Below are 20,618 nucleotides of genomic sequence, written 5' to 3'. Positions count from 1 at the left end.
TATATGTATACTCAAAATATGTGCAGTTTATTATATATAGATTACACAGCAGTCCTTAAATATCTAGTGGAGATTTGTTCCAAGATCCCCCACTAATATACAAATCTGTAGATACTCAAGTCCCTAACATTAAATGTCACAATATTTGCATATAAACTATGTACATTTTCTCATTTATTTAAAATTATGTCTCAATTACTTATAATATCCAATTCAATGTAAATATTAATTAAATTTTTGTTATACTATATTGTTTAGGGAACGATGGCAAGAAAAAAATCTCTACATGTTCTGTCCAGATGTAACTTATTTTTTTTTTTGGTACTGGGGATTGAACTCAGGTGCACTCAACAACTAAGCCACATCCTCAGCCCTATTTTTTTATTTTTATTTATTTATTTTTATTTATTTATTTTGATTCATTGTAAGCAAATGGGGTAAAACTTATTTCTGTGGTTGTACATAAAGTAGAGTCATACCATTTGTGTAATCATACATGTAACATAGGGTAATGATGTTTGTCTCAATCTTATTTTTCCCTTCCCCCCACCCCTCCCACACCTCTTTCCTCTATGCAATCCATCCTTCCTCGATTCTTGCCTTCCTCCCACCCCCCCATTATGTATCATCATTCGCTTATTCGAGAGATCATTCAACCTTTGGTTTTTTGGGGATTGGCTTATCTCAGCATGATATTCTCCAACTTCATCCATTTGCCTGCAAATGCCATAATTTTACTCTTCTTTATGCCCAGTCTTATTTTGTATTTTATTTAGAGACAGAATCTCATTGAGTTGCTTAGTGCCTTGGCGTTACTGAGGCTAGCTTTGAACTCATGATCCTCCTGTGTCAGTCTTCTGAGTCACTGGGAGTACAGATGTGTGCCACCGTGCCCGGCTCCAGATACAACTTTTTATTTTGAATATTTTTAACCTACAATTGGTTGAAGAACCCAGGTAGATGCAGAAGGTTGATTATACTTCAATAAAGTTACTAAAAACCAAACAAATTGTGGTAGAGTAAGGAACTGGTTCTGCATTCCTTAAAGCAGAGGAGCTGTTTGCCTAAGATGCCTACTTTTTCAGTCACTCTGGAAGACAGAATTATTACCTTTCCTTAGAGCAGGCAAAGCTACAGGACCAAGATGTAAAGTGATTTGTGAAAGACCAATAGTCTGAGCTGTGTCCTCTCTGGTATTACCCAGAAAGCCACAGGGCCGAGATGCTAGACTGTTCTACATCTCAGAGGGGCAAGGTTTCTCTAGCAGTCATTCCCATCTCCATACAAGTATTACTTAACATTAGTGAAGCAACCAGTGGATGTCACCAACTGAAGGTCTTGTGAGAAAGTACATATTATTTAAATGGCAGCATTAGACATGCCCCTGTGGCTGAATTGGTAAGTCCCGGTGATTTGTCCTCCACTTTCCTTCTCTTTGTACTAGTTCTCTGAGTTGTCTAATCAGTGTCCTTAATATAACTTTTAAGAGGAAGAGAATTTCCTAATGGTACACTGCCATTTATGGTGGCACATCTTTTTATGTATGTTTAGGACCTTGTTTAAGTCCTAAACTTGCTGAAGTCCCTCAAGACGGGGAGCCTTTTTCAAACTGGGGCTTTGATAATAGCACTTCTCTTTAACCTGTTTGCATTTCAAAGTGCTTTAACCACACTGGTATCTCTGGCTTCTCATTTTTACTTTCTATTTCCCTTGTACCTCAGAAAAGTACAGTCAGGTGCTGCATAGGACATTTCTGTCAACGACAACACACTGGCATGGTCCCATAAGATTATGGTGGAACTGAAAAATTCCTATTACCTAGTAATGAGTTGGCTCTCTAAATGTTTTAACCTAAGGTATTCCTCATGTGTTTACACTGATGGTGATTATGGTGTAAACAAACCTACTGTGCTGCCAGTCATATCCTAGTATAGTACATGCACCCCAGTGCTGCACACACAAAGTACAAAGTATAGTGCATATAGTTAGGTATGCCACACAATTCTTGATAAGGATAATAAAGAACTATATTTTGTGGTGTATGCATTTACTTTTTAAAATTTTGATTCATTGTACACAAATAGGGTGCGACTATCATTTCTGGTTGTACATGAAGTAGAGTCACACCATTTGTGTAATCATACATGTACATAGGGTAATGATGTTTGTCTCATTCTATTATTTTTCCTTCCTCCCACTCCTTCCCCAACCCTCATTTTCCTCTATAGAATCCATCCTTCCTCCATTCTTGCCTCTCACCCACACCCTATTTTGTATCATCATCCACTTATCAGAGAGATCATTCAGGCTTTGGTTTTTGGGGATTAGCATGATATTCTCCAACTGCATCCATTTACCTGCAAATGCCAAAATCTTATTCTTCTTTATGGATGAATGATATTCCATTGTGTATATATACCACAGTTTCTTATCCATTCATCTATTGAGGGGCATCTAGGTTGGTTTCACAATCTAGCTATTGTGAATCGAGCTGCTATAAACATTGATGTGGCTGTGTCAATGTAGTATGTTGATTTTAAGTCCTTTGGTATAGGCCAAGGAGTGGGATAGCTGGGTCAAATGGTGGTTCCATTCCAAGTTTTCTAAGGAATCTCCATATTGCTTTTCAGAGTGGCTGCACCAATTTGCAACTCTACTAGCAATGTATGAGTGTACCTTTTCCCGACATCCTCACCAACACCCATTGTTGCTTGTATTCTTGATAATAGACATTCTAATTGGAGTGAGATGGAATCTTAGGGTAGTTTTGATTTGCATTTCTCTTATATGAAAAAATGCCCAACATCTCTAGTAATATCTGTTGATTGCTTGTAGATCTTCTTCTGTGAAGTTCTGCTCTTTTCTTAAGCCCATTTATTGATTGGATTATTTGTATTTTTGATGTAGAGTTTTTGAGTTCTTTATAGATTCTGGAGATTAGTGCTCTGCAGTGTGCTTTTTCATGTTGTTTTAGAATAGACTCCTACTTATTAAAAAAAGTAAATGTAAAATGGTAAACTGCCATTTGTGGTGGCACCTCCCTGCCATCCCAGCTTCTTGGAGGCTGAGGCAGAATTGCAAGTTGGAGGCCATACTAGAAAACTTAGCAAGACCCAAGCAAACAAGCAAACAAAATACAAAAATGCAAAACCAGTATTCTGTGTTACATCGGCAGCAGCCTCACACATCTTGTGATTACTGTGTTTCTTGATTGCATCATGAGGGCGTGCGGAGTGATTGACGCGTATCATCTGGGTTTGTTAAGCATACTCTATAGTGGATGTGTCACGTCAGAATCGCTCAATGACACATTTCTCAGAACATAACCCTGGTGTTAAGTAACAAACGACTGTAGTTTCCTGTCATAAAGGCCCAGGATTGGTCATAAGGAAGCCAGAGAGGACTTAAAGCTGCTTGGTCCCCTGCCAGTGCTCTTCCCACCTGAGACTCCATGTAAGGTGCCTGGGAATCGGAAGTCCTCCATCTGCATCTTCTCCCCAGCCCCTCACTGGTGCTGAAGTTTGCTTTATTGACAAGCAAATCGTCATTTTATTTACTCAATGTTTCAATATCGAATTGAACATTTTCGCATTCCATGTGTAAATAATAAATCTGGGCTGCTTAGAATACTTTTTCATTGGTGATACCCCAAATGAACATCTACTGGTTAAACATTTCCTTGTTGCTAAGGAATTGTTATTATAAGTAGGAATCAGAATGTGAGCCTCTTCCTAACAATGAGCTAAATAAGTATAGTCAGTGATTTAAGTAATTAAAATAAATCCCTATTGTCTCTCCCTTCTAAAAGAGATAATGGGTCTTTTTTTTTTTTTTTTTTTTTTTTTTTTTTTGCTCATCTCTATATTTCTGTTAAAAAGAAAAAAAAAAAAAATGTCAAACTTCATCAGTGTCTGAGTTGCCCCCAAGGATTAAAGCCCCTAAGCAATCCCTTCCTCCCTCCCATAAAATTAAATTAACCCACGCCTGAAAGCACAGCCGTTTCTTTTGCTTATTTTTGTCCCCCAGCATGTCTGATCTCTCCCTGCCTGTCTCTACTCTAATCCTGCTTACCAACCTTAACTCCCTGAGGTCAGGCAAGGTTGTGGTGCAGATATTCATTTAAAGTGGCCTGAGATTTATGCAACTACCTAAATGCTTACTAATGTATTTTAAATATACTTTTAGGTATGTCTGTTTGTTTATTTTTTTGATAATTCTACTGGGAAGAGAGCAAAGCAAGTCATTGGGAAATCAACAAATAACCTCCTAGAACCCACAAAGTCCCAGGGTCTGAGGCATGGGTGTCCCAGTGGACAGCACAGTGTCTCATCTCGATTTTGTCACAGGAGGGGGGATGCTGGAGTTGCCTTGACCCTGAATTTGGATCCTTAAAGCAAGGATCCCCTTTTGGAAAAGGGGATTATTCTCCTGGAAAGGGCCTAGGTGATGTCAAGGGAGGGGAAATACTATGATTCAAGGCAGTTACCGAAGGCCACTTTGCTGCAGCCCTGGGGAGTGGGTAAGGGATGAAGCAGAGGAGGATTAGATCTGAAAGTGGGGGAGGGATGGAGTATGGAGTAGGAGAGGATTTAGCCGACACATTCTGTGACCCTGTTCAGAGTTGATCAAATTTTTTTTTTTGCCTATTTTTTTTTTTTTTTTTTTATTAAGATCTGTAGGATTGCTGGTTGGATATTTTCAGAGTAAATAGATCATTTTTCATCTCCTCAGGATGTAAAGTTATACTTATTATTTATACTAAATATATATTTCATGGGTAAAGCAAATATCTTTTTATGTTGTCTGCCAAAGAAAACAATCTCTGGGCTAAGCGGTCAGCTGAGCGGATTGCCTTTCACAGTGCTGATAACCAGCCAGTTCACTCTAATATTTCAAAAGCAAAATGAACTCTGTGCTCCATCACTGACATCCAAAAGCAGTTCTAAAACCAGCACAATTCTATGGCAGTAACAAGGATCACAGGCTCTCAGAAAACAAGAATTTTGCTGGTCATTCTAAAATAATAATAATAATATAAAAATAACACAAAACATTTCTTAAACAATTTACTTTTTTTTTTAAAAAAGCAAGTCAAAAAGAAGAAAAGTATAATTTCTTACTCTTCCTGAGAGTTATCTAGCTATTTTATTTTAGTAGGCTTTACAACTAAATTCTTGCTGTTTAGAATAATGTTATCAAATCCAAATATTGGCAAAAGTGTTAAATATATAAAATTAGTTTGTGCAGATTTCTTACTTCTACTTTTGGTAATGAAATTCACTCATTCATTCATTCATTCTGCAGTGCTGCATATCTAAATCAAGACCTAGAGTGTAGAAGGCAAGTGCTCTACCACTGAGCTACATCCTCAGCCCAATAGTGAACTTCGAACATCCCTGACATATTTGATTTCTAAAACTTTTTCTCAGCTCTTTGTCAACAGATTTTCTCTAGTATTCATGGAAAACTAGTTAATCTCCAAGGGGCTTTTATGCTATAGGATTTAGGAAATCAGAAAAAGTCTCTTAAGATCTAGAGGAATGCGTGGTAAAATTTCAGGCATGGTGACAAGATGTGGGGAAGCTATTTTGGAGCTATGGACCATCCCATAGATAGCCACTTGTTTGATTTTTTTTTTTTTTAAATTATGACCAAAACTAAAATGAAGGTAAAAATAAGATCAATACTCTGGATATAGCTTGGACTAATAGCCAGGAAGAGTTTATAAATATAAAAAGCAGATTGAAACTTGGACATTTCCCCAAACTAAAAATAAAGAGACCACTTTTAAGACTGGATTGCACTAAGAATGGAAACCTGGCCAATTAGCTTAGAATTTAGCCTGTTGTCCATGGAAACCTCCAGACCCTTCGGCCAGCTCTTAATTTTTAGTATGATCATGAGTCTGTTGATAACCTACATTGGGGTCTAATATGTTTATCACATTTGAAAATGTAGATGTTGGACAAGTTGACCTCTCAATCGCTTTTCAGCTACAATCTATCCATTTTCTCTCTTGTTTGATCTTTGTCCTGATCATCTCTTCCTTTGAAGTACTATGAGGCTGAATATTTGCACGAACAAATCCAACAATTGAGCTTTATTCTGTCCTGTATCATGTACTAAGTTTTTAATGTATGAAAGTGTCTCTCCAAGTAGATGGCACTTTCTCTGAGTGCAGCAGCATCACTTTCTCCTTCCATATCTCTACTGTCTAGCCACGTAATGTAGATGCATAGCAGTCAGGCTGTCAATTAGTTGAGCAAAGTCTAAGAATAAGAACTATGAAAGAGGACTCTTCATCCCACATAACCTGACTCCTAAGCTTACTCAGATTTTTTTCTTTGGTTTCCATATCATTCCTGTTTACTTTCTGCCCTTAACCTGTACACTTAGGTTTTTTTTCTCTTCAAATAGGTCCTCTACTGACCAGGGGTATCATATCTGTGAGAAGACAGTTGTGCACGTTTATTATTCCAGTACCTTGTAATTTGCATTGCTTCAGTGCAAATAACAGAAAATCATGTTGTTTACTTTACCAAAAATTTATATTTATTGAGATATGTGTATAGGAGCTTAAAACTTAAAGGAAGAACTGAAAAAAGCTTGGGACAAACCAGTCTGGATCCAGAAGGCTTATGCACCAAAAAGCATGTCAGAATCCCCTAGGCACAGCTCTTGGAGTCTGTCAACTCCATCTGCTTCTTGCATGCTTATGCTACTCTGCTCATATTTAAAATCCCCAGGTAGAGTGTGATTGGATACAGTTAGGCCATATGTCCACCTTTGTGTGTACTGGGGGAATGAGAAGAAAGATCTGTCAATCTTTAACAACTTCAACTTTTTGAGGGGAAGAAAAAATCCTGGGTTTACTATCTCACATAGGCAACACATGTCGCTTAAGGAAGGGGTGTGGACGCTGAGCACCCTCCAAATGACAACTGTCTATTAAAGGACTCAAATACTTTTATTGATAGTTTTGTTGATAATAAATGAGAAAATATGAAAGTTAAGATTTTTTACCAAATTTATTTAATAAACTTTGCTGGTAATTTTTATATTCTTCTATATTCTTATAAAAATATAAAACAATATTTATCTAAAATTACAGGATGAGAAAATAAATATATTTTCTACAGAATTCTATTTTCCCATAAAATAGCGATTAAAGGCCTCTTATAATTCATCCTTTCTATATCTAAAGCATTGTATTTAGCCATGGCTGTACAAAAAACACACTGAGACAACTGGCCTGATTTCTGGGACTACATTCTTTTTCCTTTTCTTTTTTTTTTTTTTGCATTGGAGGGCTTTGGCATGCTTGCTATATTCATTACTAAAATTGTGTTCCCAATAACAACTAAGGTTGTGGTGACTTTGACAAAGCTTTGGGATAATTGAGCCTATTGCCGTTAGTTCCAAGGGACTCTAGGTCACAGTGGCTTCCATAATAGCTTTGGTCTCTCTCTAGGCACCATGCAAGACATTCAGTTCAAAAGAGATGCCAAGTGTCATGATCAGACAAAATTTTGGGGAATTTTTGTAAATAAGATCATGTCACCTGCCAAAGTGACAATTTTGACTTCTTCTCTTCCAAATTTGAATGCCTTTTCTTTCACTCTCTTGCCTCATTTCTCTGGACAGTTCTTCCAGTATTTTTGTGGAAAAAAAGTGGTAAAAGGGGGCATTCCTCTCTTGTTCCAGATCTTAGAAAGCCAGATTGGGAGAGCTGGGTCTTCTTGGGTTACTTGTGCTCATTTCATTTCATTTCTGCATTCTTCAAACTTTTACTGTATATCTGATATTTGCCCAGGCACTGCACTAAGCCTTGGGGACAAAACAGGACTCATATTGGCCAGCACATGACTATAGCTGTATTGGTATTTTACAACCAACTTTGGTTCTGATTGATTAGAGCCTTTTCTGTACTGTGTTCAACGTTGTATCATTCCTGGATATGAAGATGAATAAGATAAATTACTGTCTTCAAGAAGCTTATAATTAGGTAAAAGGGATACCCATATGAGCAAACAAGAGTAATGCTCTGCTAGTCTTCACTGGATAAGTTATTTTTATTCTGGACTGTTTCAGGTTTTGGAACTCTTTTGGAGGGTAGGCATTGGTACTGGCACTGAACACAGGGGTACTTACAGTGAGCCACATTCCCAGTTCTTTTTATTTTTGATTTTGATAGGATTTCACTAAATTGCTTAGAGACTCACTAAGTTGAGTTTGACCTCGGACTTGCAATCCTCCTGCTTCAGCCTCCAGAGTGGCTGGGATTTTAGGCATGTGCTACCATGCCTAGCTGGAGTTTTTTTTTTTTTTTTTTTAATATCTTTAATTTTCATTATAAAAATTAAATTCATTCAGAAACAAAATAAAAACAAAACAAAAGATATGCTTGAACTCTCTGACCTTTTCCAAGACAACACCTCTTGCTTTAATAAATTCTTGGAAGTGTTTTATTTTCTCAGGGCTTGTGCATTCATACATGCCTAACTAACTGTGGAAGGTGGGGAGGATGAGAGAGAGAGACTGAAGAGCAAATGAGTAGTTATGCTCTTTTTTTTTTTTTTTTTTTTCAATTATTACCATGATGGATTTATCACAACTCTAAAAACAAGTATCTACTGAGGACCTACTGAGTGTCAAACAATAAATGTGAGGGCTGGAAATAAAAATTTCATACAGATATGACTCCTTTAAGAAACCACAGATAATTATCTAAATGCAGACCATGTGTGTTGAGAAATTGGCGTCTTAGAGAAATGAAATGATTTCCCCCAGGTTTGTGGTCCCCTTACCCTCTTCAAATCATTTAGCAATTAATTTTTTAGAGCATTATGAGTAAAACATAGTTAACACAAACCAGTATCTTTATTTATTTTTGCATTTAATTTTACTGGCATTCCTGACATCTGGATTTCTTGGTAGGGGCAGGGTAAAGCTAACTTAAGTGCTACCCTTTACAAACCAGCATTGTTAAATGTGATCTTAGCTCAGTTAACGAAAGAGAGAGAGAGAGAGTGAGAGAGAGAGAGATTGAGAGAGAGAAAGTGACAGCATGCTAGTGACCTACTTTGCTAGAATGGTGGATTTTGGCTTCTCATCTTTTACTTTCCACCTGGGGCCAATACCATTCCACCAGCACACATGCGTTTTTGCATCTTCTGCTTAATTATGTCCATGTTTATTTTATGGGCAACTGGAGCCCAAGGAGTCGCCTAGTGGATACTCCACATGTGATGTGCATTTTTAGGGAGCTGCCACTGCAGTTAGAGCACACATCCGTGAACAGATGGAAGCTATCTCACAGTCCCAGTGGCAGCATTGCAATGTTAAATCCTAAGTGGTGATGTCTGAAAAGGAGTTTGAAAAGTGCACTTTGCCCATCTCATGTGCTCATGAAAAGTCAATTGGGGAACACTAGGTTTCTAGTTAAGTCATTTAAAGAAAAAATAATCCCTCTCTTTAGCGGCTCTTTGGCCAAAGGTAATGAAAAGCTTGCAAGTAAGTTCCAGATTAATATGTTCAATTTCAAATCTTGCTGAAAACTAATGACCTTAAGATATTTTCTTCTGTTTCATACCTCAACTTGGGAGTAAAATACATATATTAACACACACAGATGAAGGTAATTGGCGAATCTCTCTGCTTTAAACATCTAGAGACTTCTCTGCGTGCTGTGAACAAAAAGAGCATTATTGAAAGTTCTGGTAAGTTAATATTTTATAGTAACTCTACATTCTCTCATGATATAGGCAATGTATTTAGTAATATGCAAAATAAACAGAAATATTATTTTAAGTAAAAATATTCATATTTTAGGTAGGGGTAATCAAAAAGTCTTTAAGACTGTAAAATTACCTCCATGTCTGTTACTAGAAACTTCCTTGTCCTCTCTGTTTCCTGAACAAATGCAATTTGACAGGTATTTATTTAATGCTTGATACTTGCTAGGAACTGTTAAAAGAGAGAAGTGTGGGGCCACAGAGCAGGGGCCCACAGCATGCCTTCTAGAGCAAGGCTCTTGTCTATACATCCGTTCTGCCACTTTTGAGTTGTGTGATCCTGGACAAGGATTTATCTTTGTCTTAATGTCCTCAAATAAAATTGATAACATTATCATCACTTCACAGAGATTTATGAGGTGTAAGTAAATATTTGCAAAGCACTAGTACAGTGTTTAGGAAATAGTAACCACTATCTATGTTAGTCAGCTTTTGCATTGTTGTGACCAAAATACCCAACCAAAACAACTTAGAGGAGGAAAAGTTGGTTTTGCTCACAGTTTCAGAGGTCTCAGTCCATAAATGCCTTACTCTATTGCTCTGGGTCCAAGATGAGGCAGAATGCCATGGCAGAAGGACCTGGCTGACGGAAGATTCTCTCCTCTTGGCAGCAACAAAGCAGAGAGGGAGAGAGGAAGGGGCTACAGAAAGAAGATGCCTTCTGAGATATGATCCAGTAACCCATTTCCTCCAGTCATGCCCCACCTGCCTACAGTCACCACCCTGTTGGTCCGTTCATAGTAGGATGGGATGATTAGGTCACAGCTCTCACAGTTCAATCATTTCACCTCTGAATATTCATGCATTAGGACAAGATATTTCGGGGAATACCTCATATCCAAACCATAACACTATGTGCTTATCAAATAAAGTCATAGTGTTACAATGATATTTGCTAACATTTGCTGAGTGCATACTTACTCTTACACCAAGCACTGTGTAGATTAGCTCCTTTAGCCCTTTTAACAATAGGTGTGGGAATCAAGGATCAAGGTGATCAGGCATGTGACTCCTTTCAGGTCATAGAGTTGACAGGGAGTCCGCAGCAATTTAGAATCTCTGAATGCTGAGTCTAAAGAGGCTACACATCATCATTGACCTTACAATTTAGTGTAAAGTAAGTAAAATAAAGGTAAAACAACAACAAACTTTTATCTGTGTATAGTAGTTTGTACACACACCTGGAAGAAGAACCCCAGTGTTTCAAACATCTCAACCAAGAGTTCACTTAATACATAAATAATACATATAATATACTCAATCTTTGCCTTTGATTTCTGAGTTCCTTTCTTCCATTTTGTCAAGATAAATTAGACTGTGGAGGATCCTTCAATACACTTAACATCTTTAGGAAAAAGATGACTTTTTTTTTTTTTAAGAGGGTACTTCTCAAGTAATTTAGATAATATTCTTTTACATTTTTGTGAAACAGATTTGCATCTTAACATTTTCCTGGTAGATACGAAAAAAGGTTACTTCCATAATAAAGTCCAAAGAAGACTAAAGCACCACTGAATCAGTTAGGAATGACTTTATCTCCTTAATTTTGTCACAAAAACCCAGGTTCACCTTTTATCCCTTTCATTCTACTTTTGTGTTGTCAAGATGTCTACTTCCATGGGGACCCACATTTCCATTGAAGGTTGAAGGTTGAAAGAGGAGGAGAGTAAACAGCTTATCAGAAGCCTTTAGTAAATGTCCTCTTACATTATTCTGACTTCATTAGTCAAAATGTGTCACATGACTATTTAGCTGTAGAGAATTCTGTGGAGGTCTTTTAGCTTCTTCAGTGAAGGCAGGCAGGGCAAAGGGGTTGTGCCAGATAGCCATCTGGGTTCAGCACAGCCATCCAAATGCAGTTGGTTTCTGGTATAAATGGGGGACAGTATGAGAAAGCGAGAGAGAGAGAGAGAGAGAGAGAGAGAGAGAGGAGAGAGAGAGAGAGAGAGAGAGGAGAAAGAGGGATTTAGGTCAATATAAATTGTATGTGTGTGAATTGGGTGGAGGTGGAGGGGTCAAGAGAACACAGAGCAAAGAACAAGTTAGTAACACTGGTTGTTCAGTTATGTCTTCCTTATTAAGACAAAACTTTGTAATATCAGAAGCATAAGTTAACCAATGTTTGGAGTGTATAAGAAATTGATTGACACATAATTAGAACTAAAAGATTTTAAGAACTCTATAAAATTAGATATCTTCCTGATTTAGTTTTACCGATATTGATCACTATGTATTTGATCCAAGACTTTCTTTATTCTGTCTGTAATTTTGCTAACTATGATATTGAAAATATAGAAAAGCCAATTTGTTTACTCTTATCTTATTGGTGATTTGATTCAAGCTTCAGCCACCTAATATTTGAAGAGTTCTGGTATCTTATATGACTGATGTTTAGTATAGGATAGACTAGTCAATGTTTTGTTAGTGTTTTTGTGTACTGGAGAAAGTTTCTTTGCTCTCTTTCATGAGAGAAACTTGACTTCAATCCCTAACAACATCTGATCCATTAAGGATACTGATTCCTTCAATTTTTTTGGGGGGGGGGAATCTCTCTCTTTAAACAAAAAGTCTATTGACTACCTGCCCCTCCTCTGTCCTCACATCCACATCCATCCATGCTGTATTTTGGCAAGCTCGGATCATTTGTTTCAGATTTCAGGAAATTTAAAGTTCAGTTTCTGAAAAGTTTCTAAGTATAATATATCAATAATATGTGCCATATGCTAAATATATGACAGGCTAGGTACTTAAAATGTGTAATACTAAAACCTCATGAATCATAATGTGTGTATATTTTCTCTATTTCATAGATGAAATTAAGAGAAATTAAGCCATTGCTCAAGACCTTTTAGTTAATAAATGCCTGAATTAAGTTTTGGTTGAAGCCTATGTGACTCATATATGTTTTTTTGAAATAAAATATACATGTAAAAACCAAATAATATCAAGAGGCTTACAAACAACAAAACAGCAGTTCCTGTTTATGTCTCTCAGGCCCTAATTTGTATCTTCTACTGGCCAACATTTTTAACTCTTAGTTATCTCTAGTAATATTTATTTAACTCCATATTTCTATTATGCTTTGTGGTGCTTCATTTTATGTTAACTTGACTGGGCTTAGGGATGCCCAGATGGCTGAAAAGACATTATTTCAACGTGTGTCTGTGAGGATGTTTTCAGAAGAGATTAGCAATTGAATCAGGAGACTGAATCAAGAAAATCCTTCTTACTGGAGCTGAGGTTGTGGCTCAGTGGTAAAGCCCTTGCCTAGCATTTATGAGGCACTGGGTTCAATTCTCAGCACCACATATAAATAATAAAAGAAAAAAGATCCATCAACATCTCAAAAACATTAAAAAAAAAAAAAAAAGAAAATCCTTCTTACAATGTGAGTTGGTATCATCCAATCCACTGAGAGCATGAATAGAATGAAATGGTGGAGGAGGGGTGCATATGCTCTCTCTTCTTGAGCTGGACATCCATCTCTTTCTGTTGTTGTACATTTGCACTTCTGGTTGTTAGACCTTCGGACTTGGACCAGGACTTACATCATGCCTTCCATGTTCTTAGGTATTTGGTCTCGGACTGGAACTCATTCACTGACTTTCCTGGCTTGTAGACAGCAAATTGTGGGACTTCACGGCTTCCATAATTGCATGAGTCAATCCCTCACAGTAAATCTTTTCTCTATAGCTCTAGATATCTTATTGGTCTGTTTTTCTGGAGAACCTTGACTTGCACATGTTTGTACTATTATTTCCTTTTTATTTTAATTTAAGATTAAAATTAAATAAAAAAAAATACAAGGTATAAATAAATTTGCATTTTTATTGTAAAACATTCAAACATTACTAAACTTTATTTATTAGAAAGGATCCCTTTACTTCTGCCCAGTCCTACTCTTGAACCCATTTTTTAGCTTTTTATAATAAAATTTTTTAACTTTTATAAGTAAAAAAAATTTAGCATAAGAAAAAATAGTGCTTTGAACTTCTAGTAATTGTTGATAGCATCCTTGCTTTCAGATATGATAAGATGCTCCAAGGTGATCATGTGTATTTCTTATGCCAGGTTTGAAATCCAGTAAAAGAACTCTACTTCCTTTTACTGGAAAAACAATGTTTAGAGACTGAGAAATAGCTTCCTTTCACATGGATAAGCATTTTGCTTTTATATAACTTCCTGTCTGTTTTAGTCATTTTTTTATAGCTCCTGTGACCAGAGGAGGGGAATATTTTGGGGGCTCACAGTTTCAGAAGTCTCAGGCCACAGATGGCCAACTCCATTGCTCTGGGCCCAAGGAGAGGCAGAACATCAGGCAGAAAGGTGTGGAAGAGGAAAGCAGCTCAGGACATGACAATCAGGACACAGAGAGAGACTAAACTCAGCTCACCAAGGACAAAATATAAGCCCCAAAAGGACTCCCCCAGAGTTCCATCTCCTCTATCTGTCTACAATCACCACCCAGTTAATCGATTCAAGTGAATTAATCCACTGATTAAGTTGAAGCTCTCATGACCCGATCATTTCACCTCTTAACTTTCATGCATTGTCACCTCATATCTAAACCATACGTTGTTCCATTAATAGCAATATCGTGGTTTTGGGATACAACAGTGTTCACTGATTACATTATGATGATCATGTAATGTTATTCATATGTGTATCATGATTCCATTTCTATTCTTGCAATGTTTTGTTTTTTCTTGAACTATTTATTGTCTCTATTTTTTCTTAGTTTCCTACATGCCTTATACCACATACTTATTTTTTTCTAGTGCCCCAGTTATTTCTTAATGAGCATTTTGCTCACAAACATATCATAAAATCTAATTTCCATTTTTTATTTTTTGGTTTCTTCCTTCTGGATGTTTCTTTCAACCATTCTGTTCAAAGTTATACTACTTGCTTTCTTGGGCCTTTGTAAAGTTTCCATTATCCTGGAAAATTTTCTCCTCATCATAAAAGGATTCCCTTTCATATTCTTCTAGGTTGAATCTTCTTGCTTTCCTCTTGAAGTTTATGTCTTCCTCTTTTTTTTTTTTTTTTTTTTTTTTTTTTTTGGTTTATTCCCTTATTTGGGTATAGAATAGCCTCCAAAACATTCCTGAGGTAATGCCAGTTTCAAAGACCTTGAGTGTCTAAAAAGGTATTTATTCTGCCCTTGCTCTTGATTAGTAGCTTGGCTGCATATGAAATGCAAGAATGAAAATCCTTTTCACAAAGAATTTGATGAGGTTGCTCCATTTGTTTCTAGTTTCTGGTGTTGTCTTAGGAATATAATGTTATTCTTATACCTGATTTTTAATGCATGAACCTTTTGTTCTCTGAAAGTTGGGGATTTCCCCTTTATTCCTGATGTTCTGAAATTTCAGAATAATGATCTCTGTGCACATCATTTCCTTTTTGTTCATTACTCTGAATACTCATTGGTCTGAATTTTAAGTCCTGAAGTTCTGGGAAATGCTTCTGACTTATGCCTTTGGTAATTTCTTCTTAACTCACATCTTTCTTCCAATAAAACTAGTGAAAATTATTAGATATTTATTCAATTCTATCTTGAAACCATTTTGTGGAATATTTTACTGCTATAATATCTATTTTTTATTTCACAAGAGTTTCTACTTGCTTGTTTCCTTTTTTTTTTTTTTTTTAAAGAAATCTGCTAGTTCTTGATTCAATGTCTGTTATCTGTGTGATGATAACGAATTTGAGGGGTGTATCATTTACAGGGTTTTCGTATATATCCAAACGATATATGTCTGATAAATAGCAGTTAAGCCAAAATATTGGAAATGGTAACAATTGTTTAAAAAATATTTTAAAGCACTTCTGAATTTGAGAAAGAAATCTTCCAAAGCTAACATAGCTGTTTGTTTATCCAAGAAAGGATTTGCTCTCTAGGAAAGACACTTTGTTGTTTCAGTAAGTTGTGGTTCAAAAAGAGCATGGCAAGGCAGTGACCTGTCACAAGTTCTCCTTTGATGAAATGTGGTTGATGAACTACACCAGAAATGCATGAATTTCCTGCTTGATTACACAGGTACGGTTAAACCCTGCAGTGAATCAGTATGTATTGTTACTGACAGGCTTTAATCTGGAGATTTGTGATACAATACAGGCTTATATCACTCTGTAAACTTACCCAGGGGCTCACATCAAAGAAGAGATGGTGATTATGACAATTTCAAAATGTTTATCAATGTGTTTGTAAGATGATAGAATGTACCCTGTTCCTTTCTCTGATTTTTCTTTCTTTTATATTTCTCTTATTTTTATCTCTAAGGACATTTGGTTGCTCCATTTGCTCAAAGAGTCATTCTTGTGTCCACAAGATAAATGATATTTAAGATATAGCTGCATTCAAATGGCAAGCTGGTTTTAAAAATTTCAATACAATTTAAAAAATAACTTTTATGTTGAAAAAATAAAGATTTCATAATGACTACTGTTCAATGTTTTTGTTAATACTCTGAATTATTTTAGCTCCATCTTTCAACATGTCAATCTTCATTCTTAGGTAATTGATAACTCCAGGAGAAGCAGTTGCTAATGTGATTTTTTTCTGCATTTAGATGACAAACTTCCTGAGAGATCAGATTTGATTTTTTTTATAAAAAGTGAAATTTCTATTTCCTATTAAACAAAAACTTAATTGATAATTTCCCATCTTTGCATCCCACAAAGATTTCTTTTCTTTTTTAATGCATTTTTTCATAACCTTTGAGGCCCTAAATTTCTAGATAAAATGAGTGCTCTCTACATAGCCACACCAGTTTGCTTGCTATTGTGTGGGAATATCACCTACTAGAGGATTTAGATGGCTTTGGTTTTGTGTGTGTGTCATGAGCGGCAGGAGGAGGCGTCAGTGAGAGTAAATTTGGTCCAAAATCAATTGGCTTTATTTGATGCTGATCACACAATTATTTATAGTTATTCTAACGTTTTGTCACACCATATCACACACAACTTAATTACTAAATTATTATAAGCCCCAAATAAACAAGACTCACTCCTTACTGAGACCCGTTCCTAAGGTCCACTCCTGTGTGACGTGTCTTGAGTCGAAGGGGCAGCGACTCCCAGAGGTCAGTCAGGAAGACAGCTCAGGAAATCTCGCTGGGGAACTCCCTCCGGCTGGAGTCCTGATCTGCAAGGACGGTTGGACGGCAAAGGAGGGCTGCGAGGTCACGGCAGGCAGGCCCGGCAGAGACGTCTAGGGCAGGATGCACACGGCAACTCCGCTGTCACTTCCACAAGAACGTCTTGGTCATGGTCGGGATGATGGATGGTCCATCAAACAACGAGCAAGTCAGTGAGTCCCCTTCAGGCTTGGCGCAACACGGGCATCACTGGTGTAAAACGGGGACTGGAGCTAGGCTCATCATGAGTCCTTATAAACCCTTTTTATCAGACCCTGCCAGCCGGTCTTGGTCCGAGGGAAGTTAGTTATCTTACTTGGGGTCAGTTGCATGTGTCTCCAACTTGGGGGCAACACCACATCTTTACCTCATTACAGCACAGAGCACTCAAGTTATTTTTTCGCAAGTTACACAGCACAAGTTGTTTTTTGTAGGTTACACAGCACAGAGTAAACAAGTTATTTTTTTGCAAGTTACACAGCACACAGAATGTCACACATTTAACTTTGCTCCCTACAGTGTGTGTGTGTGTGCGCGCACATGCATGTGTGTGTGCTGGTCTTGGGTGCACAGCCTGAGATCCTGTTGACCTCTTGGTCAGTCTGCTGTGTGGTACCCAGAGATGAGAGCTTGTCTCTGGGTAGAGACATGTTGTCCATGGCTACACTGCTTCTCTATCCTTTGAGGAGATACAGAGAAATCTGAGTTTGAATCTCAGTTTTGCCACTTACAATGCGTGCCCTGGTGTACTTATCTATAAAAGAGAGATAATATTTCTTTCCTTATTATATAAAAATACTGTGAAAACTAAATGTAGTCATACCCACAAAGTGCCCAGTACAATAATTAGAACATTAAAAAAACCTAAAGTTGGTTAAAGACCTCATATGTTTTTATAAGCTTATTTTTCTGGAAATAGAGCAATATTGAGAAAGAACTTTCTCTTACTCTTTTTGGTGGCATTTTCAGAATAGGACAGTAATGTGGAGTTACCAGATACTGCTAGATGAAATTCATCCCTTCTCAAGGAGAGCAGGTAGGGAATCTAGCAGGTGAAACGGGAAAAGTAAAAGAAAACAAACAGCAACAAGAAAAAAATCTTTGAGGTGGAGGAGTTGTTTGGGCATGTCAAACTTGTTGCCAGTGTTGTCACAGCGTTCCTTTTGCTAGAATGATATTTATATGACTGATGTTTATTTGACTCCTCAGTGTTGAGATCTGATACTACATTTCTCAGAGAGTTAGTTTCTGATCATCCAACCTAATGCAGCCCTCATCACAATCTAGTCCTTTTTTGTTTGCATGTTTATTTTTCATATTTATTTATCTGTTTCCCTCCACTGGATTGGAAATTTCTTGAGTCCTGGAACTTTTTCCTTCTGGGTCACTCAGACTCATACACATAGCTATTTAGTGTATAATAGGAATTGAAAACGTATTTGTGAGATGGATGTTTAAGTGGGTAGATCCTGTTTCAACAACAAGAAAGAAAATGGTGGAAAATCAGTTGTTGAATTATCACTCTTGGGTAGTAGTTAGTCATGAACAGTGGAATGCAAACCAATAGCATAGCAAGGTCACAGATTTTCTTTAAATTGCTTTCAAGGCTAATGAATAATCAAGTAATTGATAGAAAAATAACAGGTATACTAAACCTGAAAGTAAGTAGGGGGGAAAACAAGGAAACCAATAAGAAATAAGTCAAGAGAGCAAGATCAATGGGGCTAACTCCTTACAGTCTATTGAGGTCATTGTGAACTTGGGATCTATGTCTACAGGTTTCTCAATGTACTTCAGAAGGGAATTTCTTTAGTAGCACAAGCACACCATGATAAAGTTTGCCTGGTCATTGACCCCAGCAAACATAGCAATTAACATAGTATTGACATAAGATGAAGTTCCCCTGAATGAGATGGTCGCCATGACAGCTCCAGAGAGGACTAAATAGGGTCAAAAACTCCCTCACCTGCTGTGTGAAGAGGAGTTACACATCTAGTTAGAGAAGACTGCATAAGGTGGACCCCAGTTCTCCTAGCAAACATCAAACAGTAATAAATTAGGAAGCTGCATGTTTCCTTGTCATTCTCTGCTTGGAGATAACCCACTGTCTCTTGAGAGTACTCTTTGCTCAAGTTGTATTTAACCTTCACTAATAACAAAATTCTCTTGCTTGGCTTTGGTGTCTGACTTAAAATTTTCTTTCACCAGGACACAAGAACTTCAGCTCCCCATTCTCCTGTGACGATCAGTTAACTGATTCTTCTTTATGTATGAAGCAGATGCTCAATGTTTTTTTTTTTTTTTCTTTTTTCTTTCTTTTTTTTTTTACAAATCAAAGGGCAAAGAACCAGTTCAGTCTGTAGTTGAGTGTAGACACAAACAATAAGGATGTGTTTTAGAAACAATTTGTCAATGGCCAGCCCCAAGGCTGAGGCAAAATGTAATGATCACAGGCTATAAAGATCTTTCAGGCCCAGGTGGTCAGCACTCAGGTGTGATCCCCTAGCTACTTATCTTTTCTTGGGATACCTGTCCTGGGCCTTGATTCTTTTAGCAGTACTTGAATTCTGGTTCTTTTGCCTCCCACCAATCAAATCCTAAGTTTCTTTTTTCGAAAAGCTTTTCTCAGCCTAGAGTACCTTCAGTGGTAATGGATGTTTACTTCTCTCTGACTTCTCATGAAATGAGAATAATAAAATAAATTAGAATATATTTTAATACCACTCTTCGTTCTTCACTGTCAAGCTAATGAGCAGCAGACTAGCTCAAAATAGAGCAGTATAAGGCAGATAAAATAGTTTAGTGAATAATTCAAGGAGGAGCAAGTACTATTTAAAAAATTGGAAAAGGAGCATGTTTTGGGTCCACCTCCATTGGGGCGGGAAATTTCATTTTGCCAACCCCAACCCCATATCCACCATCTGAAGGAGGCATAACAGTTGAGTATTTAGTGGGCACAGTAGCCAACGTTGACCCTTTGACATTCCTATGGGAGTTTGTGAATATTGCCTGTTCTGGGAGCTAATGACAGGCCTATGGTAATAGGGAAACAGCTTTAATGTTTTACATTGGCTTGCTTGAGTGACTAGGTAAATAAATGTGTTACACATTTTCCCCTTTGTTTCATAATAGTTTATAATACCTAACAATCCTTGTATGGTTAATATGTGTCAAGCATTGTGGTAACTACTTAACAAATGTTTTCCAATTATTTTTTCTCTCTTACTGGAAACATTCACAGAAGGGCTAGAGAAGGTAGGTGATTTTATCAAAGTTCATTCAGGTAGTAGGAAGCAGAACCAGAAATTTGATATCAGCAAGTTCAACCCCCTCGTCTGAGCACTTAATCCCTGAAGTACTCTATATCTGGCAGGGTGCAGTGAGCAGCGGTTTCTAGCAGACCCAAAAACAATAGGAATAGTCCCCAAATGAATCTCACTACATAAAATCCAGAAACACTCCTTCCTCTTGCCATTAGATAATCCAGTTGATAAGTATGGATGAAAACAAGTAGTTCAAAGGTTTAAAGATAGTTTAATTCTTTAAAATAAATGGCATATCTTACTAAGTGTTGTTCTTAAGGTGGAAGCTGTGCTTTGTCAATTCTCTCAGAAGGTCTTTCATGTTTACTTTTTATTTGCTATAATTAGTTATACAGACAGTAGAATGCATTTTGACATAG

This window comes from Sciurus vulgaris (assembly GCF_902686455.1).
Source record: "Sciurus vulgaris genome assembly, chromosome: 1".
In the NCBI taxonomy this organism is placed as follows: Eukaryota; Metazoa; Chordata; class Mammalia; order Rodentia; family Sciuridae; genus Sciurus; species Sciurus vulgaris.
This window is presented reverse-complemented; position numbering follows the sequence as displayed.